The sequence below is a fragment of the Onthophagus taurus genome, chromosome 6 (genome assembly GCF_036711975.1).
Source record: "Onthophagus taurus isolate NC chromosome 6, IU_Otau_3.0, whole genome shotgun sequence".
NCBI lineage: Eukaryota > Metazoa > Arthropoda > Insecta > Coleoptera > Scarabaeidae > Onthophagus > Onthophagus taurus.
The window spans coordinates 21,730,526-21,748,998 of record NC_091971.1 but is presented as its reverse complement, the minus strand read 5'-3'; the positions used below and the strand labels follow the sequence as shown (position 1 = coordinate 21,748,998).

The 18,473-nt window shown below is 34.9% G+C and overlaps 1 protein-coding gene across 3 annotated transcripts in view; it reads left to right on the top strand.

Annotated features, from left to right (window-relative positions):
- LOC111422683 (LIM domain only protein 3) overlaps positions 1-18,473 on the top strand; it is a 284,619-nt gene that overhangs the window by 58,956 nt on the left and 207,190 nt on the right. For all 3 annotated transcript variants that reach the window (XM_071196487.1, XM_023055902.2, XM_071196486.1), the window contains exon 2: positions 11,613-11,664. The gene's annotated coding sequence lies outside the window, so the exon portion shown is untranslated. The remainder of the gene's footprint in view (positions 1-11,612; positions 11,665-18,473) is intronic.

The window sequence follows — 18,473 nt, the reverse complement described above, 5'->3', positions numbered from 1 at the left end:
TCCCATCTCCTGTAATATGAGACGGGGTGAACAACAAGTATTTCGAAATAATACATCAATGGAAAAAGGGAAAGCAACAGAAAAAAAAACAGCATACTTATTGTGTGTAGATTTGGTTACATATACGACTTTTGGATATGTGTGAAAACGATGAAAAGGACGTACCAACGAGATGGCGAGTTTAAGAGAAATCACTGGAAACACTTATGAGACCAGAAAAGAATATGTGACGGAAGTATGTATCATAAGGAATACAAGCAGTTTAGAATGGGTGGAATATGTCTTCTGTAAAGAAGAATATACGCCTATACGCATTGCAAATCGCTATAATTAAATAACATGCCATTTTTTAATATTCCTCTATACATTTCCTAATAACATAGAACAACGCCTATACTTTTCCTACGCCTTTTTTTCTTGGGGAGGTCTTTTGCAAACTGATATGTAGGTGCATTAATTGCGCTTACGATAGGTTGCAGTGGGATGTGTGACTTATGGATATTTGGTATACTGCTGCTTATACAAACAAGCTTATCTATTCCTGCATTAGAATTCGTTTCCTTAATTAAGTTTTTCATCACCATAACTATTTTATTCGTGAAATCCTTCTTAATTTTGGTGTAGGTGTATGGATCCAATAAGATGTTTATCTGGTTCTCTAGAAATTGGGCTGAGAGCAATCAAGAAAAAGTTAATTTGTTTGCTGAACATCTAAATGAAACTTTTATATCAGACAGTCCAACAACTATGTCAAAAAGTTCAACTATTCCTAGCATAATTCGAAGTGATCAGCAGAGTAATATACCATGTGTAAGAATGAAAAAACTGTATTATGAAATACAAAAACTGAATATCAATAAATCAGTAGGCTATGACCTACTGATTTAATTCTCATTATTACCCTTACTATCAAAACTACTTGAAAAATTACTATTAAGACACTAAAACCTGTCATTGAAGAAAAAGCTCTAATACCAACACATCAATTTGGGTTTCGGAATAAACATGCAACAATAGACCAAGTAATTAGAATAACGACGAATGCTATCGACATAGCAATGGAAGAAAATAATGTCTGCTCCACCGTATTTTTGGATGTTGCACAAGCTTTCGCCAAAGTCTGCTTAGATGGTTTAAATTACAAACTAGACCAAATACTATCATCAACGTATAGTCAACTATTAACCTTTAGAGGATCGGGACCACCACTTAAGTGCTGGTCTATGTTATCAGTACTTTGTATATGATAAATATATCATATGAAGTACATTTTGTATCGATTTTCTGCAGACAATATGTTACCTAAAATCCCTGCCCGCTAAAGGTTAAAAAATCGTATCTTTCTGATCGATATTTTGGAGTAAAATACGAAAACGCTTATTCACCACTACATGAAATACAAGCCAGTGTTCCTCAAGGAAGTGTACATTCACAGATGACGCAGCGATCTTGGCTGTTGCAGAAAATGAAGTAGTTGCAGCAAATAAGTTACAATTGGCCTTAAATTCAATAGAAAACTGGACCAAACGATGGCTAATCAAATTAAATACAAACAAATCGACATACATAAACGTTACGTATAAGAAAGTAAACTATGTTCCAGTACACATAAATGGCAATGCAGTCCCTTACGCTGACACCGCAAAATATCTTGTTATGACGCTGGCTGCCAAACTCAAATAGAAAGCTCACGTCAAGAAAAAACGTGACAAACTTGATATCAAACTTAGACACCTATATTGGCTTATTGGCAGAAAATCTAAGTTATCATTAAGTAACAAGTTTCTAATATACAAGCAAGTATTCAAACCAAAATGGACATACGGAATCCAACAGTGGGGTTGTACCTGCAAGACAAATGCAAGTCTGATTCAATAATTCCAAAACAAACCTCTAAAAATATGACAATATTTATCTATATTATGTGTAAAGCAGACTGGACCACTGGGAAAAGCTGCAAAACATTATCTTGTTTAATTTTATGTAATGTCAAAAATAAGTAACTAATTAGTATGTATTTACTAGGTGGTATACAATCCTACTATGCATAATATAAAAAAAAATGTGGTTTTGATATTCCTTTTTGTCTATCACCACAGTGATATTACCTCTATCTGTAGGAAATTCGTTTAGCTATTTTTAACACTCTTGCGGTATCTTGACGGATGTCCAGTTGACAGCAATCATTCAAAAAGCTACCCAAATTCATTGGAAAATATAACCTAGATTTAATTAAATCAAAATAATTAAAAAAAAATTCATTATCATGTTTTAATTCGTTATAGTTATAACACAAACTACTTAGCAGCATCACCTTTCTACGAATGCAGAGAGAAGATTGTGACAACAACTTTCCTTAACGTGATGCACCGCATCGACTCATTTTCAGTTGCAATAAGTCCTACCACGTGCAAGAATACTCAAAACCTTCAAGGACCTATACTTGCTAAGTGAAAAACTATTCCAACCACACTTCAAAGGAGGCGGAATGGAGAAGGTGAAACGAGAATTCCAGAAGAGCCGAAAAACACAAATCACGAAATTTCAGTCTTTAGAACGCAGAAAAAGAAGAATCGTTTAAAGAAGAAAAATCGTTTACCAATGGAATTACTGATTATTAAGAAGAAATGTTTCAAAACAAATGCCAAAAGAAGAAATGATGTGTAAAGTAGACACACTTATTCGCAAGATGCTAGCGAAAAAACTGGACATCCGTCAAGATACCGCAAGAGTGTTAAAAATAGCTAAACGAATTTCCTACAGATAGAGGTAATCTATCCAGTTTTTTCGCTAGCATCTTGCGAATAAGTGTGTCTACTTTACACATCATTTCTTCTTTTGGCATTTGTTTTGAAACATTTCTTCTTAATAATCAGTAATTCCATTGGTAAACGATTTTTCTTCTTTAAACGATTCTTCTTTTTCTGCGTTCTAAAGACTGAAATTTCGTGATTTGTGTTTTTCGGCTCTTCTGGAATTCTCGTTTCACCTTCTCCATTCCGCCTCCTTTGAAGTGTGGTTGGAATAGTTTTTCACTTAGCAAGTATAGGTCCTTGAAGGTTTTGAGTATTCTTGCACGTGGTAGGACTTATTGCAACTGAAAATGAGTCGATGCGGTGCATCACGTTAAGGAAAGTTGTTGTCACAATCTTCTCTCTGCATTCGTAGAAAGGTGATGCTGCTAAGTAGTTTGTGTTATAACTATAACGAATTAAAACATGATAATGAATTTTTTTAAATTATTTTGATTTAATTAAATCTAGGTTATATTTTCCAATGAATTTGAGTAGCTTTTTGAATGATTGCTGTTCATGTAATACAGAAAATTGCTGTTTTCTTTCTAACTTTGTCATCTTTATTCATGTTTACATTAGGCCTGTTTTGGTTTAAGAGTTCTGCAGTTCCGCATACGTCTGATATGCAATATGTATGCGCAGAAACGTTCAGAACTGTTCGGAACTGTAGAATACTTAAACCATAGTAGACCTATTGTGTGTAAAATTTTAGTAAGAATTTGTGGAAAAATAATGCATAAGACAAGTCTCATTTGTCAAATGTATCCAAAACTTTAAAAATAAAGTATGGTTAATCGATTGGTGAAAATTGATGGAAAGATTCTTCTGAAATAACCAAGTTACTGTATATATAAAATCCTATTTCATTATCTTTTTCATAAATATTGATATTATTTTAGAAAATAACATAAAATTATTTGCAGTAAGTGTTATGTTTCCATATCATTACCGATAAACAATCGATATGCAATAAATGCAAATGTAATGTCAATTACTAAATAATATCGCCCTATTATTAAGTATGATAAACAATACTTGTTGATTACATAAATAGTTTCAAACGAGGTGTGAAACAATCTCGTTTAGTAAACCTTTGGATGTTTTATTTTTTACTTAAACTGATCCTAAAAAATTGAAAAATAAATACAAACACTTCATTCTGTACTCTTTTCACAATTTCTATAATTATATTGAGTGCACTTTGATTTCAAGATATCCGTACTCAAATATCAATTGAACTCGGAGATAAAAAGTACAAAACACCTCAATAAACTTTGTATTTTTTGGTGTGGCAATTGTGATTGAAAACTCAATCAAAATCCATTTACTATCTGTTTTTTAACTTCCTCTAAAGTTGTAATTACTTAAACTTCCCGAGGCTAATTGACGACGAAACCGTGACGAAAGGACGCAACATCTACGCCCAGATGATGATGAGTCCGAGAGTTGTAGAGAACGAGGAGATCTGGTCGCACTCACAGGTGGCGACGCAGGTCTCTCGTCCGGTAATTGCCATTGACCATTTACAAATGGTCGGGAGATTACGCGGCAAAGGTAAATACCAACTAATTGATAATTAAAGCGGTGTTTACGCTGCAAACAGATGCGCCATAAAATCATCCGGTACGGTCCTGCGCGTACACCCGGTCCCGCGGACTAAATTGGTCTCCGCGGATCAGAGCGTTGGGACCACTCAAATGGATGTTGGGGATGGTTTACGAGGAAAATAGGGAGCCGGGATTAAGCCGAGCGAAAAACTTGGCCGTTTCAAGATTTTTTCTTTCTTCGTTCATTCATAACAATCAAAATAAAGAAAATCTGTCCGATCATGTTAGGCTTACCTGTTTTGCAAACTTTTTATTTTACGCCAGAAGCTTAAACAGACACGACTCAATTTAAAAAGTGAAATTAAGATATGGAAATACAAGGATTTATATTTTTTTGTTTCGATTTAACCAGAAAGCTTTAGAAAATAAAAAAGTTAATACAATCTAAATTGATTTTTTTAAATAAAAATAACAGTTGTTACCATTAAATAACTATTAAAACGTAATATTGAAGATATAAAAGAAACGGCGTACACCACTAAAACATAGAAAAGAGGGGAAAAGAGTGGGATGTTCGTTTTAATGTAAAAACTTTGTCAATTTCACGGCCCAATTATGTTTCAAATAAACCATTTACTCTGGCGGAGAGATGGGGATCGAGAGAATGAACGAAGAGAGGAAACGTATCAAGAGAGAAAGAGAAAGACCTTATAGTCCGGTGGGGTATGGTTCCGGGGCATCCCAACGCGCTCACCGTTTAAAACCGAAAACTCGCTTAATTACGTTATCACTAGGGCGTCGATACGCGTGGCGACATCGCGGTGCAACGGCGGCGTTGCAATGCCCTCGGAGTCCTTCGTTCTTGCCCAGAGCCCTGCGTTCTCTTCATCCTCTAGAAAGGGAGGATGGGTGGTTGAATTCTTCCTGAAACTATCCCGATCCCGAAAGCGTAATTAAGCTCATTTAATTAAACCGACGGCGAACTAATGCCCGACGCCGGTCTCATAAATTGAAATTTCGTGTACTGACGCCCGTTTCGACGTAGGAGGACGCGGAGGGATGTAATGATACGGCAAAGACGAAAATGGGGGTTGTCGTTTATAAATAGATAGATAAAAACGCTTTTTTTAAACTATCCCTTTGGGGATATTGATTGATTGTAAAATTTATTGATTTATCGATAATAGGGATGGAGTTGATGAAGTTAAAAAAGAAATTAAAATATATCCGGGGCTAGTTTAATACGAGGTGGATGGGGGAGTACATAAATTCGTTATTTTCGGATTTAATGGGAATCGTCGATGGCTTTTGCAACGATAATTGAATACAAAGTCATTTGGCCGGAGATGAAAGTAAACAAGTTTCCTAACGACGTCGAACGTAATTAATGGCGGCTTTATAATATCTTAATTATTAATTATACCGCGGCCCGTAGGCGCTCCCCGGAAATTTAAACTAAGGCTTTTCTCCACGAAAAGATATTAATTAGATTTATTAATTAGTAAAGATCGTTTATCCTTCTCTTGTTGTTGTTTTATTTATCCTACGTCCGTGTATTTACGGAATTTTTTATTCTAACTAAAACGTCCGATTACGCAATTGCCAATGGAACTGATCGTCGGGCCTAAGATTGCGTAAAACTAGCACTATAAACATTCGGGTTTAGCCATACGTCTCTTAAGACAGCTAAACCCGAATTTTTCTAGTTCTAGTGTTAGTTCTACTTTTAGTTCAATAAGAATATAGAGCAATCTAGCGCTGAAGAACAACTAAGACTAGATCTAACACTAACACTAGAATTAACGCTACACCTAGAATTAGAAACATTTGGATTTAGCCGTCTTAAGAGCTAAACACGAATGTTTCTAGTTCTAGGACTAGTGTTAGTTCTACTTTTAATTCAATAAAGATATATAACAATCTAGCACTGAATAACAATTAAAACTAGAACTAACACTGCACCTAGAACTAGAAATAATACGAGCCCTAACAACTATAATAGAATTTATATACAATAATTAACAACAATTAAACAGATTATTTTGTTTTAATAAATTTTTCAAATGATTATAATTTGATTAAACAATTAACAACAATTTGGCTAATGAACAACACAAAAAACAAAATACATATCCTATTACTTCTAATTAAACTAGAAAAATGTACATTTTGCCTAACAACTAAATAATAGAACATGGCTCGATTTGTATTTCTAATATAGAGTAACATCGCCCTTAGGTTTTATAACCGCTTGAATTCGGTTGGGCATTGAATTCATTAAGGTTCTGCACTGTTCAGGAGTAAATCCATCCAAAATTTGTTTTATTTTGGCTTTAAGTTCTGGCAATGTGCGTTGTGGGTTGTCCCTCAAAATTTGTTTCATTTTGTGCCACACTGCTTCAATAACATTCAAATCTGGACTGATAAGGCCAAGACAGAACATTAATATTTTGATTGGCAAACCACTTTTTTGTAGTTTTGGTTGTATGACAAGCCGCTCCATCTTGCTGAAATATGTAATTTTCACCAACATTTAACTTCACGATACATGGTAATAAACTGTTTTGTAGTATTTGTTGATATCTTGCGGCGTTCGCGGTGCTATCAATAAATTCAAAGCATCCTAATCCTGAAGCTGTCATACAGCTCCAAATCATTACTCCTTCGGAAATTTTACATAACGTTTTAAACAAACTTTATGAAATGCCTCAAGTTTATTGCGAATTATGTGTTTACGGTAATCGAAAACAAATACATCAAATTTCGATTCATCGCTGAATATTACCCTGGTCCAATCTTCTGCTGACCAAGACCAAGAAAATCTAAACTATTTTGCCCATGTGAGCCTGGCTTTTTTTTGTTTTTCTGTTAACAGTATTTTTTTTTTTGCCTATAACACAACAATTTTCTAAAAGCTACATTTTTAAATTATTACTTGTAAGTAAACCTTGTAACTTTAATCTACTTTTAAGAATCCATTTGCGACAGCATTCCCTTGATAAATGTAATCCAGTTTCATTATTCCATTCAGCGGTAACTTGTCTTAAAGTATTTCTTAGTCCTTTTTTGCAGATTTTTACAAGTATTCTTTTATTTCTATTAGACACAAACTTTGGACGACCTGAACTTTTAACCTTTTTTTCTAAAATTTGACCAGTTTCTTCATAATGTTTAATTACATTCCACACTGTGCTTTTAGGAATATTAAGATCGTCTGCTATTTCACGTATTGTTTTATTGCGGCAATAATTTTTAATGTAATAAGATAAATACAGATTTACTCAACTGCAACAATGTTACAAGCTTTGGAACAAACCGGCAATTTGACATTTCATTTTACGTTATTTTCACTGTTTACTTATCTTAATTTGTTGTAGAGCTAACCCTAGCTCTAGAACTAACACGAGACCTAGAACTAGAAACATTCAGGTTCAGCCGTGCGTCTCGTAAGACGGCTAAACCCGAATATTTCTAGTTCTAGGTGTAGTGTTAGTTCTGGTTTTAGTTAAATGAAAAATATACAACAATCTAACGCTGAATAACAACTATAGCTTGACCTAACACTAGCACTAGAAGTAACACTAAACCTAAAACTAGAAATATTCGGGTAAAGCCGTGCGTCTGAAGTTGTCAAAAATGCCAAATGTCTATTACATATATTTTGCTATCTGAAATACAATATACTGGAAAGGTATCAAACATGTCAGAAGGTACCTTGAAATGTCAAAAAGTATCATTAATGTAAAATAAGGTGAAAAGGATGTGATACCTTTCTAACTTATTTTACAAGTTACTATAAGATTCAAAAACTATCATTATAGTCAAAAATTGAAATACTGTTGGATTTTTTCTATATCTGTCAAATTCTTGTAACTTGGCAAAATTAACAGGAAGTTTTGTTTTATCATGTTTTGAAATAAGTATGTCACACTGACGTTTGTTTGGGCTTTCGTTATTCAAAAAGTTACAAGTAATAAAATTAATATAAAATGAACGCAAGAAAGACGCAACTTATTGGAAGTCGAAGTATACCGAGCGTTACTAAGGTGCAAATTGGAACTTACGGATTTGAAGCCTGATATCTCAGAACAAGAACTAATCATTCGTCTTTGTAAAATATTTAATGTATTTTAGTATTTATAAATTTCATATATTTAGACGAAACTTTGATATATAAGACTAGTTCTGAATTACGTAGATAGATAAAAGACGATGATAAACGTTCGATTAACATTAAAATAAAAAGTGAAGGAGATAGGTTTACTGTACTACGTGCAGGTTACAGAGGTGGCTTTTTAGAAAATTGCTTGTTACTTTTTAGTAGCAAGAATACTGACAAAGATTACCACAAGACGATTAATTTCCAAATCTTTTAGAATTGGGTCAACAAAAATCTGATTCTAGCATTGCAAAATTTATCTGGAAAAAATGTAGTGATAAATGAAACCCACGCGATCATCAAAGAAAGATCAGATGATCAGAAAATCATCTGCAGAATAATATTGAAGTTTTGCAACTTGCTCCTTATCATTGTCAGCATAATGCAATAGATCTAGTTTGGGCCTATTGCAAGACCTATTATAATAAACATATCAACGATTCAACGATGTCCTTCAAAGAGAAAAACAAATAATAATATGACTTTATTGTATCCCATATAGAACAAAGAGAAAAATAAAAAAAAATATATATATATATAGATACATGTACACAATAAAAAGTAAAACTAAAGGAATATACAGGGTGATTCAAAAAACCGCTGACAGACTTCTAGGGCAGGTAATACATCATGAAGAGAAAAATAAAAAATATATATATATAGATACATGTACACAATAAAAAGTAAAACTAAAGGAATATACAGGGCGATTCAAAAAACCGCTGACAGACTTCTAGGGCAGGTAATACATCAAAAATGCCTCCTTAACGAGATCTAGCGGATCAAAGTTTCTTTAAAAGTAAACATTATCTGCAATAAAAAGCTAAAATAAATAAAAACAACGATATCCCAATGTGTTATGGTAAATTAAAATAAAATAAAAACAAGATATATACAGTGTGTTCCCGGATTGTGTCCCCGTAAGGTATAATTGACGATAAATTTTGGAATTCAAATTCCATCTTTTGCAATTAAAGTCTGGATGACATAAAACAAAATATAACCAAGCTTTACGTCAAATGTCCTCAAAGTACCAAAGTTAACGCAAGAAGTTTGTTAACTGTTGCAGGTAAAGTGGCCTTTCTGAGCAATGTACAACAAAAGTTGATTAAGATAAAATGTTTGTTATGTTAAATTATAGCGATATGCTGAATTTTATTAATGTAGGATATAAAAGCAAAATGCAGATTTTTAAATCATAAGATTAACAAAACATTTTCGATCTAAACTAAATTAACATAAAAGCTTATTCAATGATACCAACACTAACACATAATTCAGCCCTTTTCAGACATTGTTTATAACTTTTTCTAATATGGTCCAACGGAATTTCTCTAATAACAGTTTCAATTTTTTTGTTTTAAACGGTCTAAATTGTTATTACAATTTTCAGTGTACACTTTTTGTTTTACATAACAGAACCTTGTGGAACACCGTTTGTTACTGCCAAATCACTAGAAACAGAATCGTCAATCCTCACCCGCTGTGTGCGATCACTAAGATAATCACGTAAAATAGATACTATGTCTTCACTAAATCCCAAATATCGAAATAATTTACAAATAACAGTATGGTTAACAGTATCAAATGCCTTACAGTAATCCAAGAAAACTACCGCGGTATTCATTTTTTTGTCAAGAGCAGTCAGCAAATCATCTGTTAAATTAAGCATAATCGTCTCAGTAACGTGTGGCATACTGCTTTGTGAAATTGTATAGCAAAAGTATGGAACAATTGTATAAATCACGTTGAAATCTTAATTGAGAAAGACTGGCATATTCTTATGTGTAATACTTCCTTTAAAGAATTTCCTCCATTCATCATAAACCTCGAAGACTGATTCGGAAGGTAATAAACATGAATTCACTGATGAAGACGATGCATAAAAGAGGTTTTGTGGTGTTTATTTGCCATTTGTTTACCTAGAAAAGGTGTTTTGTTCAATTTCATGAGTTTGTAGCACGTTTTTGCAATAAATATGTACTTCGTTAAAATCGTATTTATCTAAAAATTTAGTAGTATTTTAACCTCAACTATTTACTTACTGAAAATCTGCTGAAAATGTTACTAAAAATCAAGAAAATAACATAAATTTTATAAGAGTCCTAGGTAATACCAACAGAAACTGTAAAAAATTTACCATGACAAGTATTATAGAAAAAAAACTATATGTCAAAAGGCATTATGATTCAAAAATATAAATATTGGCAGAAATGTTGAAAAAGCATTATGGTTTATAACAAAGTTTAGATATGTCAAAAGTATCACAAAAAGTTTAGAAAAATGTCTAAAATCTAATGAGCTGATTTAAGACTTTAAAAAAACGCATTTTTCTCGATTTTTTTTCTAATACAACCATAATATGATTTGATATGTTCATCGCGTAGAGGGATTTATCCTGTATTAAAATGTGCAAAAAAAACATGTATCCCGTTTAAACTAATGTTGGTTGCCATAGCAACGAAACAAAGAACAATGTAAACAAGCAAGTATCGCCAAAAAATGTGCCACTATTAATAAGGAATTTTTTATTTGAAACATTTTTCTTTAAAACCACAAATGGCGAAGTTATTGGTTACATTCCAGACATTTGATGCACCTGTATTATAATAATAATAATATATACGATTTATAACACAATTATTTATGTTGATTTTGATTTTTGAATTGTTTTATAGTTAATAAGGCATACTGGTTTCATAATTGTGGTTAGTTTTAATTAGAAGTTTTGATTTAAAATTTTTAGTTGTCTTATCTCATTATTTAATGTAATAAATTTTTTTCACGAAAAGAAAATTAAAGCAGTTGGTCATCAAACGTCTCTAAAATGATTTATAACACCCGTTGGTTGTAATAAAGATATCGAGAATATGCCCCTTTTTTTATGCAACGCGTGTTCGGTGTACTCTTCCAGCCGCCTCCGGTTGTTGTACCGGATTCTTCAGCGTATTAAGTCGCGTACCGCGACCAGTTTTTGCCATATTTCAGTAATTGGTACTGAGGGGCATCAATCATTCAACGATTGAGACGTTCGATTGCTTTTCAGGCTCTTATTTTTTATTGAATTTAACAACGAAATTTAACGTCAACGTCTTTCTTTTTTTGTTGCAGGTGGTGGTTCGTCCAAAGACGACATCAATTTGCGGATAAAAGGGGATAAAAGGTAAGGTTTCCCTCAAAATGTGTCATATTCCGTGGGGTATACCGCAATTTCTGAGTCGGTAATAGTTGGGGGCGAGGTGAATTCCGGGAGGACCGGCGGCGTCGGCGTCGGTGGCGTCGCGGCGCCGAATTTCACGGGCGATAAACTACAAGTAAATTATTACCGCAGATTATTTCAATTGTATGATTTAATTTAATTACGGGCGAGTTAACCGGAGCTGCACGGCGATAATCTGCATAATATGTTAATTCAGAGCGTCCCGGCGCCCGAACCCGGATCGGCGTCGGAACGCCACCACCACCGCCCGCCGCTACCGACCACCCGCTATAAAATAACTACAACATTATCCGCGAATTGTTTCACCGACGGCTCTATGGGTTACTGTTAAATATATTGGTGCTATTATTAACACGGTAATACCGAATCTCGTGTGCTCTAAATACAAACCAACATGTTTATTACAATGTAGTAAAGCTGTTTTCAATATTTTATTTTTTAATTAATTATACATAGAAAATTAAAAAAAAACTACAATAAAATCGCGATATTACGGATTAATACGGGAAAGGGAGTGTCCTTTATAGCCAAAAGTCAGTTATATGAAACATTTTTAATTTACACTTTAATCTGTTTAAATGAACAATTTTAATTCACACTAACTATCCACACCGTTGCGTTCTTTATTAGTTAGTTGCACTTTTAATTCAATAAAAATATACAACTCAATACGCTGAAAAACAACAAAAACTAGAGCTAACACTAGCACTAGATTTAGAACTGGACACATTTGAGTTAAGCGGTGCGTCCCCCGTTTATCTATGAACATGGAATACAGCATCTTGGGGAATAATCCGAGTTGGATTCTATCTATTAGTGCTAACATTTGAAGGTAGATCATGGGGTAAATGGACTATCAAACGATGATAGTCCATTTACGAAAGTAAACTAATAGTGCCATTTGTTGGTTTATGAGGTTTATGAGGTGTTGGTTTATACTATCGATATCTAGAAAGGAGCAAAGCAAATTAGTCCTCTTAAAACGCATTTTAAAATAAGAAGCAAGTAGAAAGAATAAGAATACTCCCATACGACTTGGTGCACTCTATAAAACATGGCGTCGCCGCACAGATCGAATGTTGGCGTGGTACCCCCAGTGTGCTTTCTGGTTATTCTGTGTCGTAGGGTTCAAACTATTCAGCAAAGTTTGAAGGAGAACTACTACATAAACACATTAATGATACTATCACTCTTATTAATGATTTTATCAAGTCTTTGAGAGGTCGTAACTCACACTACTCTTACCTTAAAGATACGAATAAAATTTGTTTACCTGAAAACTTAAATATTTTGAAACTTCATGGGATGTCTCCTCATTGAAAATCACGTGTCTTACGATACTTTCAGAGCTAAATTTAATAATAACTCTAATTTGGCTACCCAAGGAAAGACACATTCAGTATCTGCAATGCTTTCAGGATTCAAAAGGCTTCTCTTACAGCAGGAGTAAACAGTGTCAAGTAGAGAAAATAAAAATCTGTCCAATCTCGAAGTTGACCATAACCTTCATTTAAAGAAAGCAGAAAAATTTTATTCCTTGGAAAGGTTCTTTAGAAAAAATCCCTCAAGTCAAACACAATAGAAGCTATTCTAATACATTCCAAAAATTTGCATACAATTTCACTACGAGTGATGTTTATTTCGGTAACTTACGGTATTCTATACGTACGCTGAAACTGTTGCGAAGAAAGGAAGTGGTGACGTATGTTCAACGCTGGATCATGTAATTTTCCGGATCAGACCTTGTAATTTTTTTGTGATTCGTGCAAAATAAAAATTATACCGTATTTTGCTATCTCCATTATCTGGTTTCAAAAAAAACGAAGATTGGATTGTGTGAAAGTATTGTTTCCTGTTCAATGTCACTCTTACATTGAATGCGACCAGAACATGAGTTTCATCAACCAAAAAACCAATGTTGAACTCTGCCTGAAGAGTGGAGGGAGGTAATAAGAAATAGCAGAACTAAACCAACACCATAGCGAGTTATTAATTGCGATTAAACTTTATTGGAATCTTGGACTAACTTTTTGAAACCTATTTATAAGCTTAAATACCATTTTCCAACTCTGGCTATGCGGTGCATTAAAATTCTACAAGGATGAATATTAATTTATTTTTTACCGCAACCTAAATGAATCCTTTTTTGGAAACTAAATGAAGGAAAATGTTATGTGGTAATCTCCAGCAAGAAACAAAGTAAAAACAAAGGGAAGCCAACAACAAGATGTCAGCCTACATATTCCTACGACTTTCCCCTACCAGTCAATATTGCTAAGTACAATGACTAAAACATTTGGCAAAATTTCTAGTCAATCCGCAAGCTGCTAAATTTTACACCTCCTTCCCAAAAATAAAAAGTCTTGCTGTCAACAATCCAAAAAGCCTTTTCTTAGATTATGAACTAAACGACGAATTATAACTTATTTTAAAAGCAATTTTCATTATCAAAACAACATTGTGTTAAACAATTATTTGTTATAATAATAAATGTTTCACAACTTTAGCCATTTATTATTTTTATGACGGGATCTGATCACTTTGACCTCAGCAAATCCCTTGTACTTACTTCCTTCTTTTGGTTAGCATTAGGGTCCTTCCAGCCATATTAGCTTGGAGGCAAAGGCTAGAATTTGTCCTGGTTGTGCTGCCCTGATTTCACTCATTCGAATCTGGATATCTCCAAAAATGGATAACCTTAATGTTTGGAGGACCACGCAGTCGCATAGAATGTATTCCGCCGATTCCTCCTCCTCACCGCATGCTCTGCAGATGTCGGTGTCACTTATTCCCATCGAACCGAAATAAGCACCCCGAATAGCACCGAAAAGTTAGTCTAATAAACTATTTTGCACCGTTGATTCATTCCTTTTGATTTCACTTATTCCCATGTTCAGTAAGTGCTTCTGTAGATGTCAGTGTATAGTGATTAAACCTATGACCAAACATAGGTTCTTCCTGGACAGCCTCATAAATAAATCTGTTCGTTTAGGCATCAGAGCCTCCTTGGCTTGGCGACATCCTGGTGTTCTGTCCCAGTAGTTTAGAAACTTCTTATGCGTTTCCTCTTTTTGAAGCTCTATTAAAGACATTATTGTTGGAGCAATGAATGGTTCTGGCGATCCCGATGGTTCGCCTGCAGCTTTCCTTGCCAGTTTGTCCACCATGTCATGAAGCTTATTTCCCGAACGGCCCTTTGGCCAGCAGATCGTAATCTCATTGCTAGCGGCTGCCTCACAAAGATTGTTATGGCAGTCCTCAAGCAACGAGGATGAACAGCGATACCGGCTGAGCGGGAGGACGGCTTGTCTGCAATCAGAATATATTATAATTTTTTTGTTACTAATTTTCTTGGAAATTTCCTCAGTTACCAGAGAAATGGCCACCAGCTTCGCTTGGAACGGGGTGGGCCAAATTCCTAGCGAATAAACCGAAGCACCAGAGCCAGTTTCCCTACGAGATCCGTCCACCCATAATTGGAGGACAGTTTAAGCATGGATTATTTTCGTACCTTTATTTCATACAGTCATTCGAAGATAAAACGCGTTGGAATCGTATCTACCCTACCATTCAGGAGCGGCTGTTTGCTACATGCCTCTTCCCATAGCTGGCAAGTCGATTTTCCACATTTATGTAGCCATTTATCGTTAGCTGCTCGCAGCCGAATCATTGTTGCTATCACCACCAACGTGATAATTGAGAGGAGGAAGGCACAGTACATTCTCCATTGCTGCTGTTGGTGTGGTTATCATCGAACCTGTAACATAGAGACAAGCCAGACGTTGCAATTTTTGTAGTTGCAAAACAATTGTTTTATTTCTAACTCTTGGCCACCAGTTTACGGCGCCGTAAGTTATCATTGGACGTATCACTGCAGTGTATATCCACAGGGATATTTTGGATGTTAAACCCCTGGAGGTTCCAACGGCCCTTCTGTACTGAGCGAACGCAATGCGTGCCTTATTTATCATACCTTCGATGTGCGGTCTCCAAGTCAACGTTTTATCCAGGGTTAACCCCAGATACTTCACTTCATTGGCAAAGCGCAAGGGAACTTTGCAAAGCCAGGGCGGCGGCTCTAAGGGTACCCAGCCTCCTTTTCCTTGTGAATAGGACCATCTCTGTTTTATTCGGGTTTAGAGACAGAGAATTGTCTCGACACCAGCGTTCGATTATTCTCAGTCCAGCCTGCATTCTCTTACATAGGACGTTTTCGAATTTCCCGTGAACCAAAACGGCTAGATCGTCTGCATAAGCGCAGACATTGAATTTTTCAGCTGAGAGTTGTCTTACAAGGTTGTCCAGGGTGAGATTCCACAGCAGGGGTGAGAGAACCCTACCCTGCGGACATCCTCGTTCAACGATCGCTCTTATTTTATTGTTGTTATTATTATTAGCATCAATTTCACTATGGACGGCCCTTTTTGAGAGCATATTTAGAATCCAGCCATTAATTGTATGAAAAGCTTTCCTGTCAAAGGCTCCTTCGATATCTATAAACATTCCGAGAGTGGACTCTTTATAGTCCAAAAATCTATCGAAAACTCCTACAATTTCTTGTAGGGCCGTTTCTATTGATCTTCCCAGAGTGTATGCATGCTGGTTTTGGTGCAGGGGAAACCTTTCCAGTGTCGTTTCTCTTATATATTTTCACAGAGCCTTTCAAGTGCCTTCCCGACTATTCTACGAATATTTTATCCTTTGATAATTTTTGAAAAACCGGTTTGCTTCGAAAATAAAGCATGAACAAAGATTTCAACAACATTTTATTACTAAAAATTACAAATATAAGCTTCCTAATGTATAATAACTGTTGAAAATGACAACCTTCAGCTAATATGCAAGAATTCAATTTTCTCTTCATTGACTGCCGACCCCTTTCAAAAACACAAGGATCGTTTCTTATTGAATTATACGATTTCGCAAATCTTCCACATTTTCCACTGGAGTAGTGTGAACTAAAGATTTAAGATGGCCCCATAGAAAAAAATCCAGGGGGTTTAAGTCCGGTGATCGGGCAGGCCACAAGTGAGGTCCACCTCGACCAATCCAGCGGTCCCCATATGTTATTGTCAAAAAGTCACGAGCAACCCTACTAAAAAGCACTGGTGCATAAACTACATTGAACTTCTTATTGCCAATGGTACATCCTCTAGAAACTGATGTTTGGAACGTTTGTTCCAAAAAGTTGCGATACACTTCGCCAGTAAGTCTTCTTGGTAAAATACTGGTCCAACTAGCCAGTTACCCACAATTCTAACGTCACTCAGTCTCGATAAATTCGACAGATACTAAGTCATCAATTTATTATTATTATCTTTGAAACAAAGCGGATTTCCAACATATCATTAAAGAACAAAATATTCATAAAGTCCAAACAATAAACCCTTAAATTTTGCATTTATATTTAATTTTACCGCAAATGAATAAATTCTGACTATAATCGTTTTTCCCCTCACCCGTCATTTATATTTGTACAGGGTGATTCAAAAAACCGCTGACAGACTTCTAGGGCAGGTAATACATCAAAAATTAAGATGAAAAGCCTTAATATACATGGGGTCGCAAATGCCTCTTTAACGAGATATAGCGGATTAAAAGTTTCTTTAAAATTAAACATTATCTGCAATGAAAAGCCCTTTTTTAAAAATATTTTTAACTCCACTGCTAATTTTGTCAAACGGGCAGTATTTTCGTGTAAAGCAACAGTTTTTGATTGAATTAACAAATTTTCTACAAATGTGTTTTTCTTAAAAACTATTACTTTGATCAAAGTTTTGTAAGAGACCAATTGATAGATAATTGATCACTTTACACGCGTAGAGAGCAATGGCGTAGACAATATTTTTAAATAAGTGCTTTGTATTGCAGATAATATTTAATTTTAAAGAAACTTTGATCCGCTATATCTCGCCAACGAGGCATTTGCGACCCCATGTATATTAAGGCTATGCATCTTAATTTTTCATGTATTATCTACTCTAGAAGTCTGTCAGCGGTTTTTTGAATCACCCTGTATATACTGATGCATTAAAAAGATAATATTAATAGTATAATTTAAAAATATATTGTCCGTTATATCCAAAGTCCGTTCTAACGAGGATCGTTATATCGAGGTTCTCCTGTAACTAGAAAGACAAAAAATGTTTTCTTTTCTTCTTTTTTGTGGTATAAATATTGTGTAGTTATGGAGAAGAGTACAAAGGGTGATTTTTCACTGATCGTATTTCATCGTGTTTTTGCGCATCGGTTAAGGGGACGGAATGAGGTTTTCAGGGGGGAATCACGCACGGGGGTTCGCGGCTCTAATTCAGCGCGCGTCGAATTGCTTAAAATAAATCATCCGGATATAATGACGCTGGTCAATTTAGTCCCTTAACTAATTGCCAATATGTGATTATAACGAACGTTGGGCCGGGCGCGTCGCCGCAGCCCCTATATATCATCTGCCATCGTAGATCTATGGGTCGTGGAACGGGCCCCGTTGCCCCTCCGCCTCTGGTGGCTACAGCAATTTCGGCGGTAATTACGACCGGGGGAGCGCTGCAGGATGCATATTAATTCGTCCCTCGATCTCTTCCTTTCTCTAAACACATAAAGAATATATACAAATTTTTTCTTATATCTTCAAAAATTATTCAAATAAATTTAAAAATTAATATTTATTTATGAATGAATGACGTTTGAAAAAATATTCTTTACTATTGGTGTTTTTTTTGGTCTATTTAAAGTTGGATTGCGTCCGGATTGCG